The sequence below is a fragment of the Numenius arquata genome, chromosome 4 (assembly GCF_964106895.1).
Source record: "Numenius arquata chromosome 4, bNumArq3.hap1.1, whole genome shotgun sequence".
NCBI classification, from domain to species: domain Eukaryota; kingdom Metazoa; phylum Chordata; class Aves; order Charadriiformes; family Scolopacidae; genus Numenius; species Numenius arquata.
The window spans coordinates 55,239,344-55,264,580 of record NC_133579.1 but is presented as its reverse complement, the minus strand read 5'-3'; positions in this window follow the sequence as shown (position 1 = coordinate 55,264,580).

Below are 25,237 nucleotides of genomic sequence, written 5' to 3'. Positions count from 1 at the left end.
TGTATGTAGATGTTATAAGTAGATAAATCTTTGGTTGTAGGATTGAGAGACCATAATTGATGCACACGGGCAAAGTAGTTTTAGTCACTGTGCCCACTTATAGTATCTTTTTTACTGACATCTGACAATTATATAATTTGTAGCATTTTAGGTATATAGTAAGCCTTAAAAAAACCCAGGGGACTAAATACATAAAATAGCAATTTTTTGTATAATTAATGCAATTGCATTATTTCCAGTTTTAATCACTTGCAATAAATGTTTTGTCAAAATGGCTTTAATCAAGTATCTTTTAAAGTATTTTTAAGTTTTAACATCAAAGGCCATTTTTTTAGACAAAACATTCTGTAGCAGCCTGCGAACTAACACATTTTTAACTGCATTATTGAAATTCGGCTTCACTGCCTTTCAGATGAAGTAGATACGTAGACCTGGGTTCTTCTCAGAAAAGTAGAGATTTACTAGTATAATTCATGAATAGTCAATACGCTTTTCAACATAGTGAAACCTGGGACACGACAGTTTTTTAAAAGCTTTGGCACAAAGATAACTAACTACCTGTCGGAGGCAGTTGCAAGGGATTACTCCATTCTGCACGTTATGATCGAGTTCCAGTGGTACACGTGGTAGAGAGTTTATTTCATTCTTGCGGCAATGATCATTGCTGTAACGGTGTAGCAGAAGTTCCGGTGTGATTTCTACCTACTTTGTGTATAGGCTGCTAAGGAAGCCTATTCATCAGCAGTCAAGACTTTTGACTCTTCCACCCCAGCAGTCAACAAACTCTGAATAAGATGTAACAAAACCCCACAGACCACTATCCAGAATGGAAAGACTTAATAACATCTCTGTAGGCTCTTAAAACCATGGATGTGTGAGGATTGATTTAGAAGCAACCTATCTAAAGAAAACAGAAAATATCTGAGGGAAGTCCAAACTATCAGCTTCCCAGAAGTCAGTGAGCTGGTAAGTATTAGACTTCTGTGGGAAGGGACCTACACTTATCTGCAGATATGTAATTTGAAATACTTGTTTTGGTGTACTTTATCACATTGATGGCGTTTTCAGTGAGATTATCTTGTTTATGATCCCCCATGTGACAAGATGCAGCATAGCAGGGGAAGATGTGGCCTCGGCAACCTAATTCAGCATGTTTGGAGAGCGGGAAAACAGCATAAAACTTCTATTCTAAAGATTACAATTATTATTTCTGTATTCACAGATGTGGTTTCGGATGTAGCTAACTGGGTGGATATGTTCTGCAGATTTTGTATTTTGCGTTTGTACTTTAGTTTGGGCAGCATTTGGGTGCGGTTACATTTAAAGAAAGCCTATAAAATATGTTTATGAATACACCAATGTTGATAGTGTACCGGGTACGGGTGCCCCGGTGCCGGCGCTGGTCGCTGCCGGGCGGCCCCTGTGGGGAGGGGCCGGGGCTGCCCCGTGCCGGACACAGCCGGTTCCCGCCGGCTCCAACGGCCCCACCGCAGGGCACAGCTGAGCCCCTCAGCCACGGGCGGGCGCCGCGGGGAAAAACTGTGTCAGAAGGGGGAGATGTCCCCGGAGACACCCCAGTAGGGAAGGTATTTTCCTTCAGGCCCTGGAGAGGACCCCACGGTGGAGCAGGTTTATGCTGAAGGACTGCAGCCCATGGGAAAGCCCAGGCTGGAGAAGGGGAAGAGGATGAGGAGGCAGGAGAGACAGAGAGGAGTTGTTATGGACTGACCACAGCCCACCATTCCCCATCCTCCTGCACCTCTTTAGGTGGAGGAAGTAAAGGAGTCGGGAATGGAGGAGTGAAGGTGAGCCTGGGAAAAGGGGTGTGGGGGAGGTGTTTTAGATTTTCTCTTTTTCACTCAATGTTTTTTTTTTTTTATATTTGACAAAAAAATTACATAAATTTTCCCCAAGTCAGGTCTGTTTTGCCCATAATGGTAATTGATAAATGATGTCCCTGTCTTTATCTTGACGCACGAGCTTTTCCGTTTTATTTTCTCCCCTGTTCTGTTGAGGAGGGGGAGTGAGAGAGTGGCTGGGTGGGTGTCCGGCAGACAGCCAAGGTCAATCCACCACAATCAGGCTCCAGTTTATCAGGAAACGGTTTCACTATGAAAATATAATATATTAAAGATATTACTTTTTAAAATTCAGTTCTGATCACACCCTGCCTAAATTCTTTTAAGAACTAACACCTGGATTCAGCTTCTTTTTTTAAAAAAAAATAAATCTTGAGTTACTCATTAATAAAATAGTTAAAACTATGTGTATTACCCATAAAATGTAGCCATTCTTTCTCTAGAAAATATCTAAGAATTGATTTTGTCAGATTTCGTTTAACTGATTTGATGTAAGTTTAGCTTAAAACTGGAATAAAGTAAGTATCTATGATGAATACTAACTAATCAAAGTACTGGAGGTCATTGTGCTTGGTTGAAGATCAAACATGATAATGGCATGGAACTGGACAGGTTCATTAACATCTGTTCTTGCAGCCTGTCTTGCAGCCTGTCTTTCCTTGTTCATCCTTCAAAATTTTCCCTCTCTTGTAAGGTGTCCCTTTATGCATTATTTCTTAGAGACAGAGCAAACACATTTGAGACATTTTCTGTAGATAGGGAAGAAGAGACAATCATGGGGGGAGATGTCTTCAGTCTAAAATGAGAGTCTCATTTGATGGAGTCTTTCAGGTAAGCTGGGTTCCATAATGCGTTTGCAAAAATAGCGAGTTACTGTAATCTCCATTAAAAAAAAAACAAACAAACAACAAAAACCCAACAACACAGCAAAACCCCTAAAAGAAACCACAGAAGAAGAACAACAAAAAGACTATGGGAGAAAGCATTCTGGAGCTGTGTGAATGCTATAAATAAAGTATATTTGGTCTCCACTTTTTCAGTGCTCTGACCTGATCGGAAAAAATCCCAATTTTTCAGTCCTGCCTAAGTGAGACTGCCAGACCTGTACTACTGCAGAAATGTAATGATAGTTCAAGTTGAATAGAATTCAGCATTTATAGACCCTATAGGATAGTCCCTTAATGTGTTTAATGTATATCAGTGGGGTTTTGTGGTTGGTTTTTTTTTATTTTTATTTTTAATTTGAAGCCCTGTTGTAATATGCTAATACTGGAACATAATGACAAATGTTGCCTGCAGCAGCTGCTTTCCTCAGCAGTTGTTCCAAGCTATGGAACTTATTCTGACACAGTTCAGCTCTGTGTCCCGACTCCACACCCTAGCCTAGCAAAACAGGTAAGTGTAAGCTTGACAATCAGCAACTGCTCAAGTGCTGCTGATTAAAATTTAAAAGAATACTGTATGAAAGCTATAGCAAGGACACAATCTGCTTAAGTAACAGTACTAACAAAAATGTTGGTTTTGCCCATGTCTTTGAGTACAGACCAAGGGTTTCAAACATTTCATACAGGAGTCTGTCAGCCACATCTTGGCTGCTCCTGACACCTAGGCTATCTACGTTAGAGCTAAAATAGCTTTGCGTCTACGAGCTAAAAGGAGACCTTTATTTAGCCTTGTTCAAACAGAACAGAGTATGAACATGTGCTTTACTGAGTAGGGACTGATGAAAAATGGACTTCAGAACTAAAAATAGAGAGATGCCACAGGATCCTCCAGGAGACTGCGAGACAGGTGATTGCTTGATTTTTTACATGCACAATGTTACCATTCTATTTCCACAACCACGATTTTACCATCATAGCTTGGTTTTGCTAGAGAGGTGGTACATGGAAGATACTCATGTCATATGGGTACCACAATCAGGCTGTAGCTGGGCAACTGGTGTTGCTGCTGCCTAAAGGGATGTAAGCAGCTGTAACTCCTATCCAGCCTTGACCCTCTTAATTTTGTCTCTGTTTGGGCTGTTACACACCTGTGGGGCTGTATAGTAAACTGGCTGGGGAAGGTTATTCTTCTGCAAATATAAAGACATCTCTCAGAAAAGTATGTTCTCAGAGTAACTTAGTGGAGGCAACATTTAAAAAAAATTAATATCCAGCTGCTGAGCCACTGTATGTCTTGCAACCACAGCCTCTTCTGTCAGGTCTATACTGCTTTGTACTAGAGATTCAGCACATGGCACTTTAAGGAGTAGCACTTCATGTTGTCCATGACTATGATAGGTTCCTCCACTCCTAACAGTATTTGTAACAGATTTTATGTCAGGAGTCCCCCTTCGTACATCCCTGAATAACAGTCAAATAGCCAGTAAAACTGGCCTCAGCTACCAGCATTGGAATTTAACCAGGGCAGCACATACTGTGTTGTAAAAGGAACACTGTTTGGTTACAGTGTGATGATTTGCAAAGCTGCACTGAAGGTTTACGTGTGGCTTTATGAAACATCTTTAAAAAGCAAATGCTCTACTTCATGGAATTTTGTCAGAAACTTAACATCCCCCACAAATATTAAGTTGTTAGGTTACAAGAAAGAGGGAGAAGGAAGGAAACAGCATGTGACAGAACACTTACCAAGACACATCCAGCCTTAGCATTGCCCCATTGTATCACAAAACCAAGAAACATCCTTCATGGTATGAGAAAATGTGTTTGGTTGGTCTATAAGTGATTTCAAAACTTTTTTTTCCTATTCTGTAGTAAGAATGTAAGTGTTACTACTGACTCAGCCCAGTACTGGACTCTGATGCACTAGAATAAGATTCCTCAGGGGTAATACAAAAAGCCTTGTCATGAATGCACAACTTGCTTATGGTAGAAGCTATATTCTTGTCATTTCAGTCAGAAGTTAACTTACTCCTGGATATAGCACTTGCAATTGAATAACAACCTCAACTTAGGTAAAACATCCAGCAGTTTATTGTATAAGGTTCTAACATTTTTGCTACCAGTATCTACAAATTGATTGTCATAGTTCTTTTAGCATCTACCCAAATGCGACTATTTGTAGTATAAAACTTACACTGAAATGAAGGAGCCTAAAGAAATGAGATTACTGACTCACGTATTTATCTCCTAGAAATCAAGAAGGTCAAAGTCATATTAATATTTAATATTCAAATTAAATGTCATGAGCATAAATATGTAAACACTGTTAATAAATCTTTGCATTTCATTTGAAGCTGTGGTCTAAGTATTGCTTAGGTGTAACACACTTGATAACTATTTTTTAAAATATCACTGAAAATATTATTACTACTGTATGGAAAAAAAATCCAGATTGGTTTTCTTTCTTTGATTTAACTAGCAATTTTAAGAATTTCAGCCAACATATAGTAATGGGTATTTTAGTATATGCTGGGCTAATTTAGATCTGCCTAGAACCTTGGAATTATGAAGGTTTTCTGAGAAATACAATCTTAAAAAGAAATGTATTGAAAAATAACTGCTCAGTGTATGAAGAAAAGTAAGTAGGACAGTAGATAAATATTTGTGTATAATAGCTGAACTTGTATGAAGAACTGATCCCCTGCAGCTGATAACAGTACTAGTGCTATGCATTTACTTAGACATAGAACAGAGTTCTATCAAGTGAAAATTGTTGATGAGTATTTAAAAGTCTGATTTGGTCTCTGCACTATGTTGTTACATTGAGAAGGCAGAACTCTTTCCTGGCCAGGATAATATCTTCACACTTGAGATATGATGTTCCCAGCATGGTTGTATGTAGCCAAAGGAATCATGAGCAGATAAGGTAGGTAAAACTTTTATTGTGTAGGAACAAGTATTTCACTGAATTTCACTGAATTTTTAGAGTTGGAAGGGACCATAGAGATCATCTAGTCCAACTCCCCTGCTGAAGCAGGATTGCCTAGAGCACGTCAGAGCATGTTACTCAGGACTGCATCCAGGCGGGTCTTGAAAATCTCCAAAGAAGGGGACTCCACAACCTCCCTGGGCAGCCTGTTCCAGGGCTCTGTCACCCTCACCGTGAAGAAGTTTTTTCTCATATTTGAGTGGAACCTCCTATGTTCCAGCTTGTGCCCGTTGCCCCTCGTCCTCTCACTGGCAACCGCTGAAAAGAGTCTGGCTCCCTCCTCCTTCAACCCACCCTTTAGATACTTATAAGCATTGATAAGGTCTCCCCTCAGCCTTCTCTTCTCCAGGCTAAAGAGTCCCAGCTCTCTCAGCCTTTCCTCATGAGGGAGATGCTCCAATCCTTGAATTATCCTCGTTGCCCTTCGCTGGACTCTTTCCAGTAGTTCCCTATCCCTCTTGAATTGGGGAGCCCAGAACTGGATGCAGTATTCCAGTTGTGGCCTCACCAGTGCAGAGTAGAGGGGGAGAATGACTTCCCTCGACCTACTAGCCACACTCTTCCCTATGCAGCCCAGGATTCCGTTGGCCTTCCTGGCTACAAGAGCACACTGCTTGCTCATTGTCATTTTGCTGTCTACCAGGACCCCCAGATCTTTCTCTTTGGAACTTGACTCCAGCAGGTCCACACCTAACCTGTATTGGTGCCTGACATTCTTCCTTGCCCAGCTCTCCAGCCTGTCCAGGTCTCACTGGATGGCAGCACGGCCCTCCGGGATGTCAGCCACCCCTCCCAGTTTGGCATCATCAGCAAATTTGCTGAGGATACACTCGGTCCCCTCGTCCAGGTCGCTGATGAATATGTTGAACAGGACTGGACCAAGTATTGACCCCTGGGGGACACCACTGGTTACAGGCCTCCAGCTTGAACCTGCTCCATTAATCATTACCCTTTGGGTCCTGTCACACAGCCAGTTCTCAATCCACCTCACTGTCCCCTCATCCAGCCCACACTTCCTTAGTTTCCCAATGAGGATGCTATGGGAGACAGTGTCAAAAGCCTTGCTGAAGTCAAGGTAGATGACATTTGCTGCCCTCCCCTCATCCAACCAACCAGTTATAGTAGAACTGAGACAATCTAATACAATTTATCCAAATATAGAACACCTAAAACACCTTTATATTCTGAATGCAAACCAAATCAAATGCAAATGATTGCCCGGTACCAGAATATTTAGCCAAAGCCTATTTAGGTCTGTGTAAACAACCAGGGAGATAATATAATTTTGCTCAACTCAAACTACCTCATTGGTTTTCCTTTTGTGAAAATACTTCAGGTCTTAGCAGAGAAATATCATAATATTTGAAAGTAAAGGATAACAATAGCACAGCTGTGCAAAGAATACACAATGTTTTCAGTTAACAATCAAATTAAAAATAAAAACTGAATATATGACTGCCCAAAACTTTGCTAGTCCCACTATTGTAAACTATTGTTATTCCAGTTGAGTAATTCTTTTCTTTGACATGAAATTAGTTACACATAGTGAATGGCAGATGGAGGACAGACCTGAAATGCTGTCCTCAGAAATGGAGAAAATAAATTCAGCCATGCCATACTGATATCAAAGTCATTATTAGAAATTCAATGTTAACTCTTCATCACACGAACAGAATGGCATAAATCCTTTGAAATCTTTGCTCATTCAAAATTATTGTAACATTCAAAATTATTTTAGCATTTTTGCTGCAGAATACATTTAGGAGACAAAAAAATTCTAACATTCCTTGGTCGGATAAGTTCAAGCAGTCAGGAAACATCAGCTGGACAGAGAGATTTCTACATTACTTTTGTTAAATCTTGTGACTTGTTTAATATAGCTTAATTAATTGTTTCCTTTTGTTCAAAAAAGATCTCTTTTCAGCATGGAATAGACAAGAAATGGATACTAGTGCATGTGTTATACTGGCATATTTGTGTTGGCATAATAGACAATCAAAACTCAGTGATGACTACCTAGCCTTTTCTAGCCAAGACATCCAATAAGTGTATAGTTCCACCTGATTTTCTCTAACACATTGAGATCAATTTTGAAATCCTCCACCCTACTGCATTGTTTGAAATAATAAAAAAAAAAAAAAGTGCAATTTAACTGTACAACAACTAGTTCAATTATTATGAGAGGTGAACCCCTAAGACAGTGTTATCATTTCGCCCAATCACAGTCGTCTTTGCCAAACTCGGTTGCCAGGCAGGCAGATTCTTCTCCAGCCAGCAGGGTAACCACAAGTTGACCACGCACCATCTTCTGTAGTATTTTTGTTCATCTTGGTTTTCACTCTTTCACAATCTATCTGCCCATGTGGTTTCTTGCTCTTTCATAATCTGACTAGTCATTCTGCTAGCCCACAGGAGTGATTAAAAAAAAAGTTATTAGAACAAAGATGAGTGGCCCAGGATGGTAGGGATAGCTTAAGCCAGATTTCAATGCCAGAAGAAGTGTTTGTGAAATAACATTTTCTGTATGGCTCAAGGAAGAAAATTCCTTCTGGGGCTGCTTTTTGGAGGTAGGCAACAGTTCACCTGGTGATTGGTTCCACTCCTCCAAATGATGAATCATAAGATAGCATCCAACAGAAGTTTTACAGTAAACAGCTTTTTGCTAAAGGCAAAGGGGGCACTGGTGCAGAGCAATAGGAGGAAGCTGTTTACAGAGGCATGAGAGAGAGACCTCCCAGCAAAGCATCCCTATATGGAGACCCAGGGCGCTGGGCTCCTGGGGAGATCCACCTGAGCCAAGAGGAAGAGCAGCAAAGCAAGAAAATGTACATGCTGTTTTTTACTACATATATCTGAGCTGTGCCAAAGGTGGCATTTAGAGTGTACAGCAATTTTAAAAGAGCATGGTTATTTGCTTTCGTTGTTGTATATTCCCAGAGTGACCAGCTTCCTAGAGTAAGGGAAATGGGGGGCAGGGGTGGGGGGGAATAAAGCTAAGGCAAGGGCACTAGACTGCTTAGGCCACAAGGTCTGATTTTTCTTGACAGGGTAACAGAGATGTGTTCTCTTTGTAGGATAAATCTTTGGCCACAGAGGCCAAAACCAGTCCTGAGGCGTATGCAGATTCCTCTTACAGTCTGATAATACGGGATTCAGGAGAATAAATCTAATGAACATCCACAGTGGGAGGATGTTTTGTCAGAACAAATGGGTCATTGAGGATGCTGTTGTGGATATCTGTGCTGACAGAATCTTTGGAGACATGTGATGGCAATCAGCTAGAAGTAACATATTATCATTACATCTGTATCTCACTGAAAGACAAGTCTAGATGAATTTGATATTCAGAACTAAAAGCTATCTTAAAAACAGAGAAGGTTCAAGGAGGAACTAAAATGGATTCAGAGAGGGGGAAGTGTGCTGCCAGAAGAAGCTGGAGAATTTTAGTTTACATAGTTTTTCAAACAGAAAGTTAAGAAATGTTAGATTACATCCCATAGGTACCTGGTTTATGAGGAAACACATTTGCTTTTGATGACCTCACTTTATTGAGCCAGAAAGTAAATTAGACTACCAAGGAAAGAATGGGAACATCAGATATGAAATCAAAATATTTAGAATACTGTAATTTCTAGCCTTTTAAAATGCTTCTGGTTTTACCAGATAAGGAATTTGGGTTCTGGCAATACCAGGAGCAGATAAGTGAAAGTCACATTTAAAGATTCCATTGCAGTTTTACTTTCAGGCAGAACAAAGTTTTCAGCATCTGAGAAATCAACCAAGTGCAGTGAAATGACAAAGTGTTACCATGGGTGCAGAAAATTTTGTACCTTTTATATTGGAAGACAGTACAGAAAACTGAATTCAAACTAAGTTGAAGAAAACAGCATAACAAAGTCAGTTATTTTACATTCTGATCAAGTACAAGAGATGCTGCACATTGGATCGTGTGACGAGGGATTCACAGGTCAGACTGCATGATACGGAGACTCCTGCAGGTCAAATCACATGGTAGGAAACATGGCATGGCATGAGCCCAGGTTCTCTCTGGAGACTACATTCTCTTCTAGATGCTGCACATATGCTCCTCCATGCATTAGATTAAATTTCTCAGTAGGTCAGTTTACTATGTCTGGAGTGGGAGAGAAATTATAACTGAACTGGAAAAGTATTACCTGCAAACCCTGAAGTTGGGCAGTGTGAGAGAAACACGTGTATGCATTGTGCATAACGCTGAAATTTGACAGTTCTGAAAATAGGTTTCTGTAGGAACTGGCTAAAAAAAAAAAAGGGAATCTTGTTTTATCCTCCCTTTTCCCAGTATATACTACCAAATAGATTTTGTAATTACATTCTGAATCAGTCAGCTGTGATGTAGGGAACCGCCCCTTTATTGCTCATTAGCAATTGTGCAGATCAGCGAAAATCTACCAAAAAATGGAAAAGTATGTCCATTATAGAGGTAAGTAGAGACTTAGGTTAGTTACATTATCTTAAATCTTGCTCCAACCAGATTTGTTATGCTGAAAAAGTATCGTATGCTTTCACACACTGAGACTGTGATTCTGTTTGGAGCATTACTTCCAAGAAACCTTGACCACCCTGCTGGATTTCCTGTTTCTATAGATGTGACCAAGCAACTGTGTTATTTTGTGGAATGCTGGATCATAAAGTAGTTTTCACAGTGACTTGGAGTATCAGACCTGTGCGGTACTGATTCAAAACTAAGTACTGATTCAAAAACTAAAGAATAATTATCAGTAGTTCAAGCAAAGTTTAAAATATATTTTTAGCCTTTACATACACATGGAACTTTATAGTTCATAGCTCCTAGATTGTGGTGACCTTTCTATAAAGAAAAAGATTTTTCTTTAGTGGAAAGCTTGTAGTTTAAATGAAAAATGACCATGAGGAATTCTTAACATTTTCTTTTCCCACCCTCTGCTGGGAAAAAGAAAAGGCATCGCATTGCAGCAGCAATTGAAATAGAAAATGAAATATTTTTATAATAGAGTTTCACTCTCCTTGAAAAAAAATTACTTATAAAGAAAGCAATACATAAGTGTCCTCTTCTACATTTAGTCAAATATCTAAATTTCTTCTAGGGGATTTTGAGAAGAAAACCACCTAAATCAATGGAGAATTTTTTTGTGGATAAAGCTTGAAAAACTATTATGATTAGGGAGTACAAGAGACGGCTATTGGTTGTTGAACACTTAAACTGATGATTTTGTCGTCAAAAACGTTGAAGAAAATGGCCAGAAAATGAAGGTACATGAGCGTTATTTTGTTCTAGTGGGTGTCTGTTTTAAGGCAGATTTCTAAGTCAATGGAGACAAAACCAATACAGTCAATGGGGTCTAGGAAACAGAGCAGTTGACCAGACATATATGACTACTTTGAGATGAGCTGAATATCTCCCCAAACTCCACTAGTGCTATTGACTAGATCTCCAGTGACTATCATGGGCGCTTAGTTTTGTACATCTAAGTGTGTTACTGAGGAGCTAAATCCCACATGATAAGTGTACTCAATGTTTGTGTACAGAGACAAGTACAGATTGACCCAACTTCCTTCAGGTTCCTGCCTGGATCAGTCAAGCTCCGGTGTAAAAACATAACTGGGTTTGCAGACACGGCTCCCAGATAAAGAGCAAGAAATGATAGTTCATACACAGTGGCACTGGCGTGTCCAGCTGCCTTTGAATGTTGACAGAAAAGCAGGCATCTGTCTGTACATCATTGACACATAATGAGTTACTCTAGCCTTGCTATCTTGCAATTCCATACATACAAGATTTATTGCCAGAGACTACATTACAGATTTGGTGTGCTTACCTCACTGCTTCTCTTGAAGATATCTCGCAGTATGGGTCACAATGAGACAGGACTTTCAGCTGCTTATTGAATCCTCTGGCTTATAAAAATGTTCCTGTTCTCCCTGCCGTTCCCTGGTTCTGGTGTCAGCCTACTGCTCAGCTGATGTTAAGCAGAGAAACTAAAGAGGTATCTTTCTTCTAACTATAGATCTTGATATTTGTATCACTATTTCATAACAGGATCTCAGCTGATATAGGAGCTTAGATACGGAAGAGGCCATCAGCTGAAGATCAAAGTTAAAGAATGGAGAATTCTAGGAAAAGGAGTATTTTCACTCTCCTCCTCCATTTGACAATGCCAGTAAAAACTGAGCAGAAATTGCAAATGTCTGAAAGGTGGTTATAAAATACTCTCTTTTACTCAGCTCTCATTTAAATTGCACAGTAAATGTATGTACACACACATACACCCACATTCTTCAGACCTTTCCTGTCCTGGACTTCTGGGTACCCTGAGTTGATGGGATTGTTCATTGTCTGAGACAACATACACTGTGCCTGTGTACATGCACAGCGTATTTAGTCATTAATACCTTGGGTGACTGACTGAAATTCCAGTTGCCTTCAGCCAGAATGCTGCAGAAAAACATTTGACAAATTTTTAGAAGACCTCCACAGATGGAAATTTCAGGCAGTCCCAGAGATTCCTCCAGGCAGCTCATGCTCTAACCCAACTGTTATGCATAACCTATGTATGGCAACAAATGCTTCAGCTTCCAGCCTGGGTGGAGAATCAGCCATCCTAGAGACGCCTCTAGACATCTCTTTGCACAGAATTTACCAAACTGTACATGGGTAAGGTACTTGTAAACAGTCCAAAGAAACTGTTCCTACAGGTGCAGAAATTATCACATGACAGTGAGTCTTTTCTACATAGATAATCAATAGCAAACAAATCATATATATGCTGAAGTGCACATGTAAGACCATGGATCAGATGAATTATGAAAAATTACTAGAATGGTAGTTCAGGGTGTCTTATCAGATCCAGCTGAAGATATTCCAAGGACTCTTCAAGGGAGATTCCTACATTATCCAGCAGTGACAGACCATTCTGCTCAGGAGATCTGATCTCCCGTGCAAATGACAAAGATCCAAATAAATTAATCTTTTTCAGCAACAGCAACAGCAAAATGTCATGGTTATCTGCCTGAAAAAAAACCTTTGCCAGCACCAAGAAAAAAAACTTTCTGTGCCACAAGTATATAAGATACGTATAACCAAAACTAAACATTCACCTGTGTAGACAAGTCTTGGCTGAAATCTGATGACTGCCTTATGAAGGTTTTAAATCATTCAGATGCCTTGTACTGGCTTACTGTGGAAGCAGGAATTTCCTTCTGAAATAAGCATTTGGTTTAGAATTAATTTATTTTGATTGAAGTTAACAATGTCCATTTGTAAGCTTATACATCTTGAAGTGGTTAATTTTTGTTATGTCTTCTCAAGAACCTTCTGCTATAAAATAATTAGGAAGAACAGAAAAAAAATGTGACAAAACTAGTTGCATTTGTAGTTAAAAGGTGCCATTTTTCATTCTGAGATTTGGCATTTATATGTTTTAAGAGTCAACAGTAATGTGGAAAAAACAGTAGCTTCTGTGCCAATTTTTACTTCAATGAATTGAGATACATGCCAGAAGATAGGACACTTTATGAATGTGTCTTTTTACATGCTACAGAATGTGTCTTGGAAATTTCACAGAAATTATGCCATCTGGTTATCCATTTGCTCATTATCAGCCATACAGTGAGGGGACAAAATGTAGTTTATTCAGCCTCACTAGATTCAAACTAAATCAAAAGTGCAATTTGCTTGATCTAGTATAGTAAGATACGTCTGCTGGGATTGATTAAAGTAAAAATACCAAGTGCCACAATCCTAGAGCATATTTCATCATCAAAGATATTTAATTTAGTTCTTAAAATATAATATGAAGATAACAGATAGAGCCATTGTGTCATGCTAAATCCTTCAGACCAATATTTATTAAAACTGATATCAGTGGAACAAATGAAAATGCCTGTAAATTAATTTACACACATAATAAATCCAGTACACTGGAGTGCCTAACATGATCTGACAGATCTAGGAATTTTTATTTTAGGTCATTACTAAAAGACTGTTCAGGATGTAAAAGATACAGAAAGTTTTCAACATCTTTTCTATTAATATCAGAGAGCAATTATACCACCTATTATCCATGACTGAAAGAGAGTATTTGTTGGAAAAATGATAGATTAATTACTCAGCAGATAGAGAGTTCTATAATGACACTGAAAATGAAGTAGCTACAGCGTAACCACTGAAGACCTAATCCATGTCTGTCTTTGACATATCAAAATGTTTTGTTTTGTTTCAGATGTCAAATGTCAAATTCTTAAAATTTAAATCCTTTCTTCATATGAACAGAACTCTTCATATAAAGAACTCTTTTCAGAACCAAGAGCTTCTGAAATAGGTTTTTAAAAACCTAATGAAGTAGTTCTCAAATTTACTTTTGGCAAATATATGCTAGTTAGGGTGGTATTCACCTCACAAATGTTTAGCCACCCAAAAGCTGGTGTTGCAACTCAGCTAGTTAAAGTTAAATTTAAAAAAAAAAACAAGCAAACAAACAAAACAAACAAATAAATCCCTCATACTAAAAATGGGAATGATCATTTTTGGTCACTTGAAAATTTTAACCTAAAATTAGTTGTTTGGGGTTTCTTGATTAGAATCAAATGTATAAACTATGGTTTTGGCAATGTTATTTACCTGCTTCTACTTTTAGGGGGCTGTAGCAGGGGCTACATACATCTGCATTATCGAAGGCTAAGGATAAAATTTCTTTTCTGATTAATTGAGAGAGAAGATAGCAAATTCCTAGAAGAGCTTCTTTCATCCAGCTAGAAAGTGAGTTTCTATAGTTTGGACTGTAGGTTATAATTCAAGAGTACCTTTGCATTTTTTTTTTTTTTCTATATGGCTAATTTTCATTTTTATATTAATCAGTCAACAATTTTGAAATATTGTGAAGTCTGTTGAACCCTCTTTTTTTTTTTACAGGAAATGGGAAAAAAAAGAGTATGTGTATCAGGCCCTAAAAAGCAGAACTGCACCACAAACTTTGCGGCAAGCTGGCAAGTATGTGAACCTAAATGTCTGATTACCATCTAGTGCCTATTTCTTGCATCTATTTTATCCAGGCTTTACCTTGTAACTACCACCATGATGTCTGTACAACAAAAGAAATGATGATTAATTATTTTGCACTCAACAAATCAAATAATTTTCAGGATTACATGAATCATTGCATGTAGATATTGTTGTAAGCTACTGCTTATGAAGCTACCTGAGGAGAGAAACGTTTAAAATTTTGGACAGGAAGTACTTACTGATTTTGTCAGTCTAGCACAAGGAAGTTCAGAAACAGATGCTCTTTTGTTATATTATATTAATTTCCCATTTTCTATACAAAAGCATAAGATTTTATTTTCATATCATGCCATGAATATTAGCCACTAGCCGTTTTCACCATTATTTTAAAATATGAAAACATTGAAAAATAATTTTAGGGAGGTGCTCTTAGAAGAATATGAGAAAATTATTAATTATGCCTGGCATTGATTGCATTTGAAATCAGTAAAACCCTGACCTGCTACAAATCTCTTGTCTCACAATTTATAAAGATTCCACTTTATTTCCTGCCAATATCTGTTTAACAGTGAACTAGGACAGATGGAGTGGTTGTACCCACCATACTTACGATTTGATTTACATGAAGTTTTTGTCAAATCCTGTTCTCAGATTAGTCTTAGCTTCTCATGGTGCTCTGCTACTTCAGTAAGATAATATTATCTTTGAATTCATTGGTCTTAAGAGATCAAGCCTTTCTTTTCCCCCCTCCCCTCCAAATGAAAATAAATTCAAGTGATACTGATTTGTTTCTGTGTCAGTGGCTGAGGAAGGGAATGAAAAATCAACTTGCTGCCTCTTTAATTTATTTAAGACACAGAGAAATATCCTGATGTGCTCTTAGCAATATATCTCCATAAGAAAAATTCAGATGAACAGTTTCACATGGAGCAGTATGTTTTTACATTTTAAGGAGGAGGTAATAAAATGATACATCTTTTGTTTTTCACAGTGTCTCTCAAGAATTGTAAAAATATTTTGATCTAAAGTGAACCAGCCAACACCAAACAAGCAAACAAAATTGTCCACAAGAAAAGAAACTGTTCAACATTATTGTAAAATATGTATTTCGCTTTTGCTGTTCTTTACTCAACTTGGCATTCACATGAGCAGAGCATTGATCCTGTTTTTGTGAGGCTGACTTGCCATAATATCTGTCAGACACCGCCTTACATTTGCTGTTCAAGTACTGCCTGCTGTATCTTAGGCTAGTTAGTTCTGTTATCTGACATAAAATGGTTTGTATTTGGGTTTTCATTATGTAGCTGGGATGCTTTGTGAGAGACAGCCTAGAAAGTGACAAAACAAACACACTGTTATGTTGAAACTACTTGCTAATGCTGCACAAGGGTAGGTACTATCATGTTCCAAAGGGAAATTGAGCTGGAGGCTATCGCCTGAAAGACAAAGCAGTTCCAGGTGTTGAAGACAGCTGATAACAGCATCCTGGTCAATGCAGAAATGACCTTGAAAACTTTTCAGTTACCTATACTGAAGCCAAATCTCCATCCATTAATTGGGCATCAGCAGTCATACATAGAGATGCTTGCAGTGCTGTTGGAGGTCCTACTTACTTCTAGCACCTGGTACTATTTACTCTGCCAACAGCAGCAACTACTGTAGTGCTTGATCCCGTACTTTGTACTGAACTGCACTTTTAAAGGGGCTCTCCCCCTTCCTCACAACTTGATATGGCTGTACAGCTCCCAGTTAAATGTTCCTCCTTGATATACTGCAGAAAAATTGTGTGAGTGGGGCTTCTGCTTACCTCTGTCAGCTCAACAGCGAGGCTTTTCTGGGTTCTTCTTGCATCAGAGGCGTCTCACTGACTTCAGTGTCAATACACAGGTTCTCTTTCACCTCTGAATTATGTAGGAGAAGGAAAGGATTCAACCCACGGAGAAATGTCATGAGTATGTCACCCAACTGTAGCTTCAGAACTTTCTATAATTGTACAAAAAGTACAATTTCACAGAATTCTCCACAGACTGTATTACAAAATTTTTATTCCTATCAAAGGATATTTACTGACAAAAGAGTCACTAAGTTTATTTAAAATTTATCTTAAGATACTTTTATGTAACTTTTTAGCAAGCAAAATAATGTGAGTTTCTGGAAGATCTATGTCCAGAAAAGATGATAACTTGCTCAAAGTTTAAACAAAACAAGGTTGGGGGGGAGAGTCACTTTATTAAATGAAGAAGCAAACAAGAACAATGTTTTAAACGTGCCACAGCAAAAGACTGGGACTGCTAAAATTTGGACATTATGTCTGTGTAACAGCATAAATTCTAAGCAGATATTGTGCAGCTTAAAGTGAGAAAATTGTCAGTGACAGTAAAAAGCAGATTTCCACGCATGTGTAGTAGGAAGCTGCGTGTTATTAAGAGTTATAATAAACAGGCATGGAAATGATCCACATCATAGTCATCATATAAATGTTTGTCTCACAACATGCCTCATTAACAAAGCCTCTTCATTCACAATTAAAAAGTGTAAGAAAACTTACTAGTACTGAGTATACCGCCATTCTGCTATTTCAGTATCAGAGTTGATAAAGCAGTCTAATATAGAAAAGGAAAAGAAAGCTATCAAAGGAATATTTCTGTCTTTTACCAGATGGTGCACACCTTGCATGTTTAGTGAATTGAATTTAAATAAAGACTTAGAAAATAATATCTTTCTAACTACCTGTAGACTGCAGAATTCTTAAACATATTTGATTTAATATTAATACAGTATGTTTTACCAGATGATTTATTTGATGTAGTAAGTAATTTATTTGATCCAGTATCTCCCACATAATACATGACATACCTGCTGTGACAGACAATGTATCTAATTTGGTAAAGGCAAAGTTTAATTCTACAGCTTCTTTGCTCTTCTGAATCTCTGGAATAAAGATATATTTTATTAGATTACTGCGTATTAGTTTCAGTTCAAACTATTTAAAGTCCAGTATTATGCGCATTAAGAAAAAGTAAACCCAGCTCAAGAGTGAAAAGAAAAAAAATAGAACATAACAGCTTTGCAAATGTGCTTGCATACAAACCACTTGACTTCAATATGCTACTCTTGATAAGTGATATTTGTAATTAGGAATATTTCAACAGCTGCTAGTATTCATGAAAATATCAGTAATTTTTAAGTGTCATGAATTCATATTAGCATTCTATTATTACTCATTAGTTAAAAATAATGTAATGTAGCTGAGAAACAGAAACATTATCATGTATCCATTCACATGCACTGAATTGTCAAAGATATTTGCAATTTACCTATAATCTGGAAATTGTCATCCAAACTGTTTGATGCATAATTAAGACATAACTGATACATTTGTAGGCATAAGGAATGATGTGAAAAGACAAGACATAATATGTTCTGGCTGATAATGCTGTTCAGTGAGATTTTGTCAATATATGCTAGTTCTTTCGTGCATTACATTAAGTGATGTACACATTGAAAGGAAAGTTGAATGGAATGGTAAATTTTGAAAGAATTTCTAATCTTTAAATTATTTTTCTTTCTGAATTACAAAGAAAATGAAAAGGTTTACAGAACAAAATTTTTGAAAAATTTGAGGTAGAAAAGTCGTTTTCAAACAACATGAATTTAGAGCATCTAAAGTATTCAAGACAATGGAAAAGGAGCCTGAAGAAAATCTAAGTGGAATTGGAAAGTTCAGTTTTGATAAATCACATCTTTAATAGGGTAGCAAAAAATAAAGCTTTCACTGGCTTTTTTTTTTTAATGAGCTCTACTTCAGACTTTGTGTATTGGCCTGAAATATATTAATAACTCCTGCATGTGTCATTGAGAAAATTGCAGCTCAGATTTTTCCCAATCACAATTTCTCCAGCAGTAACAACAGTACAGTAGGTCAAACATGTAGCATCAAATCCTCTCTGAAAAGCATCACCCTATAAATTTGGAATTAAGTGGAATGCAAGGCTGTCAGTTCAACAAACTCATTCCACATCCACAATTGGACACATGCCATTTACTGTGTTTTACTTGTGGAACCAGAACGTTCAAACTCTCCAGTGTGAGTTTATTCCTTCAACTTGATGCCATTAAAAGAGAGGTAGGTGGAAGGCCTAAGTTTCAGTCTCCATTGATCAGGACTTAGAGCTGAACCACACTAAGAAGAGGGGTTTTATTGAGAAGCAGTTGTTATTCCATCAGTTATACCTAGATCTGTTGCACCTAGTTATTATACCTGGGGTCAGCATTGAATGATATACACGCAGAAGCAAAAGACTCAAATCTCCCACATAGATTCTCTCAAATGAAAACAGAATGAGATTTTATTAGTGTAATTTATAAGTCAGAGAAATTTTATTAATTTTATAATAAGTAAAAAATGCTAGCAATCTACTCAGAAGTCAGGGTCTCTCCTGCTGGAAACTGTACCAAATTACAAAAAAAAAAAAAAAAAAAAAAAAAAGAAAAATTAGGGCCAAAAGGGGCTCTGAATACCTGTCATGCTAGTTAGGAAACTCTCCTAGAAGTGGTGAGTCTTGGGTGGCAGTCACTCTCCTCACTCCAGTTGAATATTGCACATACTCACTAATTACTAGACCAAATCCTCTTAGGGGAGAAAGAGAACTGAGTCAGATTTTCTTAACAGTTGAGAGAGTGACTAAATCATGACACAGAAGAGGGTAAGGGAAATAACAAATGTATCATCATCTTTCTGCACTTCTTTGCAGGAATATTTAAACACTGACATACTTTAGATGTGAGCCAATACTTCAACTACTCAATACAGGAATTATTCTGGAAGGTAACAGGAGTCTAAAAGACCATAGAAGCCTGGGAAGCTTTAGTGATAAAAATGAAATAAAATGTAGAACTTTCTCAATGGTTGTTGGGCAAGGCCTTTTAATCTCAATTTTGGACACAAGCAACTGAATTGCTTTAAAAATCCTCTTTCAGCTTTATTCTTTCTGGGGGCCTCGCCATTAGATTTTGTGAAAGAAAGTCATGCAACTAGACAACTGCATCTTCTGGTTAATTTAAATATAACTGTAGGAGTGATTCTTTAAAACCACTTAGAAGGCTAGAAAGCCTTATGTAAAAAATATTTTGGAAAATGGTGCTTTCTATGGGTCAGTGGATTAATGCATCGACTTGCAATTTCCATCTCATTTAATAATATATATTCTTCATGCAATTCTTAATCACAATCAAATCCACCCAGGCACAAAATCCAGCCAACACTGAAAAAGCACACCAGCAGCTCTATCACACCATACTGAATAGGCATATGTTACTTGCCTTCTTTACAATGATCATTTGTTCATTAAATATTCCTAAAAAACACCTCCAAATGTACTTTTCAGTTAACTACAGGAATCATGTAAAAAGGTCTGCATTTGTGATGAAAAGTGGCTTCATTAGTCTCTCAAGACTCTTGTCAGAAAGTCTGTTGTAAAAAAGCTACTTTTTCTTTGCTGGGGAGACTGATCGAGTATTTATGGTTCCCAGATTCAGGAAATCTTTTTATAGGATTTATGGGAATTCAAGGGAAATTTATATCTTTATTCTGTCTGCTTGATGCAGACTGATGATGAAACTAGATATGTGAGGAATCTAGAGAGAGTGAGCAACAGCTTTATACTACTTTAGAAAAAAATACGTTTTGGATTCCTAGACCATGTATTTTTTTCTCAGTTTCAACAAACTTAAAAAAAACAATTAAACAATATCTTCCTATTGTGATCACAATATTAACCTCACTCACAAGTATAGAAATGCACTTGGCATATTCATTGTGTACTAAAACTTGGCACAAGTTAATAGCTAATAGTCTGAGACTGTATTCAAGGCTGAGTTGCTGGCATTCTGGTTAAGGTAAGAGGAAAGCTGAAATTCTCCAGCTCTCATACAGGATCTCCAGATGATAATTTTAAAACATCAGGCTTTTTAATGATAATTTTCAAGATTTGGGAAGACTAATGCTTTAAATGTTTGAGCAATGCCTGGCTGAGAATTTATGTTACTGAACTTCCCATTGAGTAAGTGAATGTTATTTATATTTGCTTATATTACTTACAATAAAAGAATTAAAATCCCTTGATTATTTGGAACAGTAAGAAAACAAATACACACATCTTCACTCTGTGCTTTGTTCCAAAAAACCTGACAATCCATTTTTCATCCTTTCAACTAAAAAGGACTTTCTGTTTTCAAAAATCTCTTCACTAACTATTTGCAAATTGGATGTTCCTATGGTCTAGTATCAATGAAATAATCCATTTTACTGTGTAATTGTATTTGATAAGTTATATTTCATAGAGATTTTTCTGTCCCTCAAGCAGCAACTTGCACTGTAGAATTGTTTTGCTGAGACCAATGACTGTATTTGTAGCACAAAATAATACTTAGCACCAGTAAAGCTTGCAAAACCTAGGACATAATGACTAATATATTTATTTCTATGTCAATGCCTGTCTAGAATTCATACATTAAAAATTAACCTTTTTAATAATAGATATTCCAATTTGAAAATGAGTGTGCTCTGTGTGATTACTGCTACTGAAAAAAGACACCCCTCATTTCTTTATTTTGTATTTTAAGTGCTGCAGTCTTCTGATGTGTTCTAAGAATTATTTTTTCTCTGCTGAGAGACAGAGACTGCAGCCTCTAGCTATATAAACTTTTACATTAGTGATGTTAATATTCTGCTACCAATGCAACTAAGAGAGGATATGCTTTCATTGACATTTCCCTTTGAAGTGAAATCCTAAAGCTTTAATTTTTATTAATGCAAATCCCTGCTAAAAAATACCTTATCCCTCGTCACATATGAAGCAATATAAGATCTAAAGGCATCTTTGCTTTCAGACTTCAGTATAAAACAGCTGCTGCCTGCAGTCATACAACCTTAGGCTCTGATAATGTCAGCTTCTATAACGCAGAGTAGGCAGGGGCAAATTACTACTTGAAAAGAAAACTTCCAAATAAAATCCTAAACTTCTGGAAGATGCTGAAAGAATGATGGAGTGCTTTACAGAATCTGAACCTGCAAAGAACTTGAAAGACAGGAAAAACTCACCAAAAAGGTATGATAGCTGTGATACTCTAAGGTTCACAGAAGTAAATAAGGAAATGGTGGTTTCCTAACGAATGCATTCCTTACAAATACACAATTACATGTCAGAAAGTTGTGATGTCTCCCGTTTAATCTGTACTGCTAGAAAATAAATGAAGTCCTTATGGTTTTCATATGGTTACAATGAAAACAAAGACCAACAGCTAAATGATCATTATCTGAAGAAGTACAGTTGACAAAAGCAGCATTTTGGAGAATGGGGTACAGAATGCACTTAATACCAGATTCTGGCTGCAATTCTATTTGAGCTAGTGCTATAATAAAAGTATGTAATTATTCAGTGCATCTTATCACAGTGTGCAAAGGCCACTGTTCTGCTACCTAATGACCTAATGCATAGGTATAAGGATTGATGTTGCTACACCGTTTCTCCATGTATGCCAGTCTAACAACGCTTAATACTTCTATGGGACTTTACAAATATTTAAAAATAGGAAATATAATATACGTACAAAATAGTAATGGCAGATTGAAATTTGACCTCTAGAAGTTAAGTTTTCTTACAACTTTATTATATCAGCTGAATTCTCCAATGGCTTCTCAGCTGATGTAGACCAGATCAACCCACAAATGTCCAATCACCCTAAAAGGTGACTTGACCGGGCTGGTGGCAACTCAGTAGCACTCAGAAGCTTCTTTGTTAGTCACAACCATATACCTTATCAGTCAGCTTGGAATATGGGCAGACCAAACTCTTTTCTGATTATAAAGAACAAAACAGATATACCAATGTGTATCCTTCCAAATGCAGAGTTTCCCTCTGGCATCAGTGGTATCAACAGTGTACTGGAAGCAGCAAATACCTGTTTGTGCACATGATGCCTTGCATAGAATCAGCTACATTCAGGCTCTCCGAGAGAGTTCAACTTGTCTCTGACAGAACAACTGCATTGTATTGTCAGCTGTTGCACGTGTACATGTGTTCAGGAGCTATACAGTTACTCCATGTAAAGACGAGAGCAATGTAGTTTTTATTCTGTCGTGTGTGCTTAGAAGGATGTTTTCCAGTAACTTACAGCTTTCCCACAGTCATTGAAGCATTTGATTTCTCTGCGGTACACTTGCATACAATACTTCACAAATGAAAACTTGAATATTACAGTCTCTGACAGAAGCAAGCTATTTTGAGGTACTTTCTCATGATCTAGTGAGTGGAAACACACCATTCAGTATTTCTTTTGTAGGATGTACATTGCACACTAAAATTATCTTTGAAGGAATTGTAATAAATTCAGAATTTTGACAGTAACAAAACCCCTCAAATGACATAGTACATGCTATTTTGTATGTTACTGTTGTCTTTTTTCCTTTTTTTACATATGAATGAAACAGGACTTTTGAGCAGTATAGTCTTGATTTGTTTTTTTTTTTTTTCTTAAAATATGAAAAGCTTTTACTATTATTTTAGTTAATGTTGGATCTGGAAGGATGGATCAAATCCTGAGGTTTTCTTCAACAGAAAAAAAAAAAACAGCCAACAACCAAAAGTTAATTTACTTTGTTTGCAGACACAGATATGAAATTTAACAAAAGTAAACAGAGATGTAGCGAAGGGTGGTCAGTAAGCATTTTCTGGATAAGAGAGACATTATATGTAAGAAAAAGAAAACACCACCAACCACAAGTGCCCCACCTTTTCTGTAAGTGTGGTCATTGACCACAGTCATGACCACTGACTTGGATATTTCTGCCTTTGCATATTGCCCCAGACCTTTATGAGACTACCTTTCTGCAGTGCCAGCTACAGAAATATCTCATAATGGTCCTATTTACAAATTAATCTTCCTCCAGCAGATCAGGTTGATTAACAACAATAGTACTCCCCATTTCTTCATAAATTAAAAAAAGAAATCACACACACTTAAATGCTAAGAGATTTAGTCAAACGCGTTGAAAGCACAAATATGAATGTCACAGCAGATTTATACTAAATACAGTGAACAGAAAAGACTTTCCATTCTTGTTTTAACAGTTATTTTATGCTGTAGCACTTACCTTGGCACTTCAGTTCCTGTTTGGCTAACAACGCTGCCTAGCTCTAAGTGTGCAGATATATAGCTATGCCTTAAAGACCTGTATCATCGCAAACATTTTTAAATATGGTTTTAAGAAAGACATATGACCTTAACACACTTTGCCAATCTCATCCATAGTGCAGAGGCTGAAGGCGAAGACTAGCTAACCTTCTAGTAACGCATGCTGTTCTCACTGCTGGCAATTTACTACAGCACTGGCTGGATGAACACTAAATTTCAGAAGAAAGTCCTATTGAAGTCCTCTTTAGCATGCTACTGGGAGCTCTGTCCAGATGATACATTGAGTCATTGGAACAAGCATTGCAGAAGCTGATTTAGTGGTAAATACAAGTTAACAGTGCAAATATTCCCTAGCAAGATAATTACTTTCTACGTTTTTTTTCTAAGATGACTTTGCAACCCCTGCCTGTAGTCCAGAGCCCTAAGCATATTTGTATGACATACACGTTATGCGTGTCAAAAGGTTTAGCCAGGAAAACACCTATTGAAATGGCTGTAGTATCTGCAGTGGATAGCAATCTATTCCCTGGTAAAATAAGTCCCGCTGACATAAATAAAGCAGAAAAGCTTTAAGAGAGCAGGAACTTTGTTACAAAGTCAATTCAGTTTAAAGATATACTGTGTTGACATCTGAACTTTGAAATTCTGAAAGATACTAACTGTTGTTTTATTAGTAATTAATATATTTTATTAATTTAAATGAAAATAACTTCTCTGAAGCCACCACCGGAGAAATACATTAGCTTTCATTTAAATTCCATGCTGAGAATATAGGTCTGTAAAGGCATTGGGACAGACTTTCAAAGATATTTAAGTAACTACTGATGCAAATTAGGTATCAGGTAGGATATCAATATACCTAACCGATACAGAAACTTTTAGAAATCTATTTGCAAGCCAGTCTGCTTCACTGGGAAATGCAAATATATTTTGAAATATTAATAATAGGGTTATAAGTGTTGCAAAGCTGCATATTTTCCACACAAAAGGGAATTTTACCAGTCACCCCTTTATGATTCAGTGCTTGATGCATTATGGAATTCTAAGCAGAAATTTAAGAATAAAACGATAGTGAGTTGGTAAGCCTACATTACTTCTGTGATATCAATTAGATTACACTCATACATACACTTTCCCCCCCTCCCCCCCATCCCACCCCTCTATTTTGTCTGTTCTTTAAGAATAAGTAAGAAAGTGTTTGGGCAGTTTTTGTTTAATTTTAAAAGAATTAACTTATTTTCCTTTTCAGAATGTTATTTCCTGATTATATATCAGGTATTTGTGAACAGAA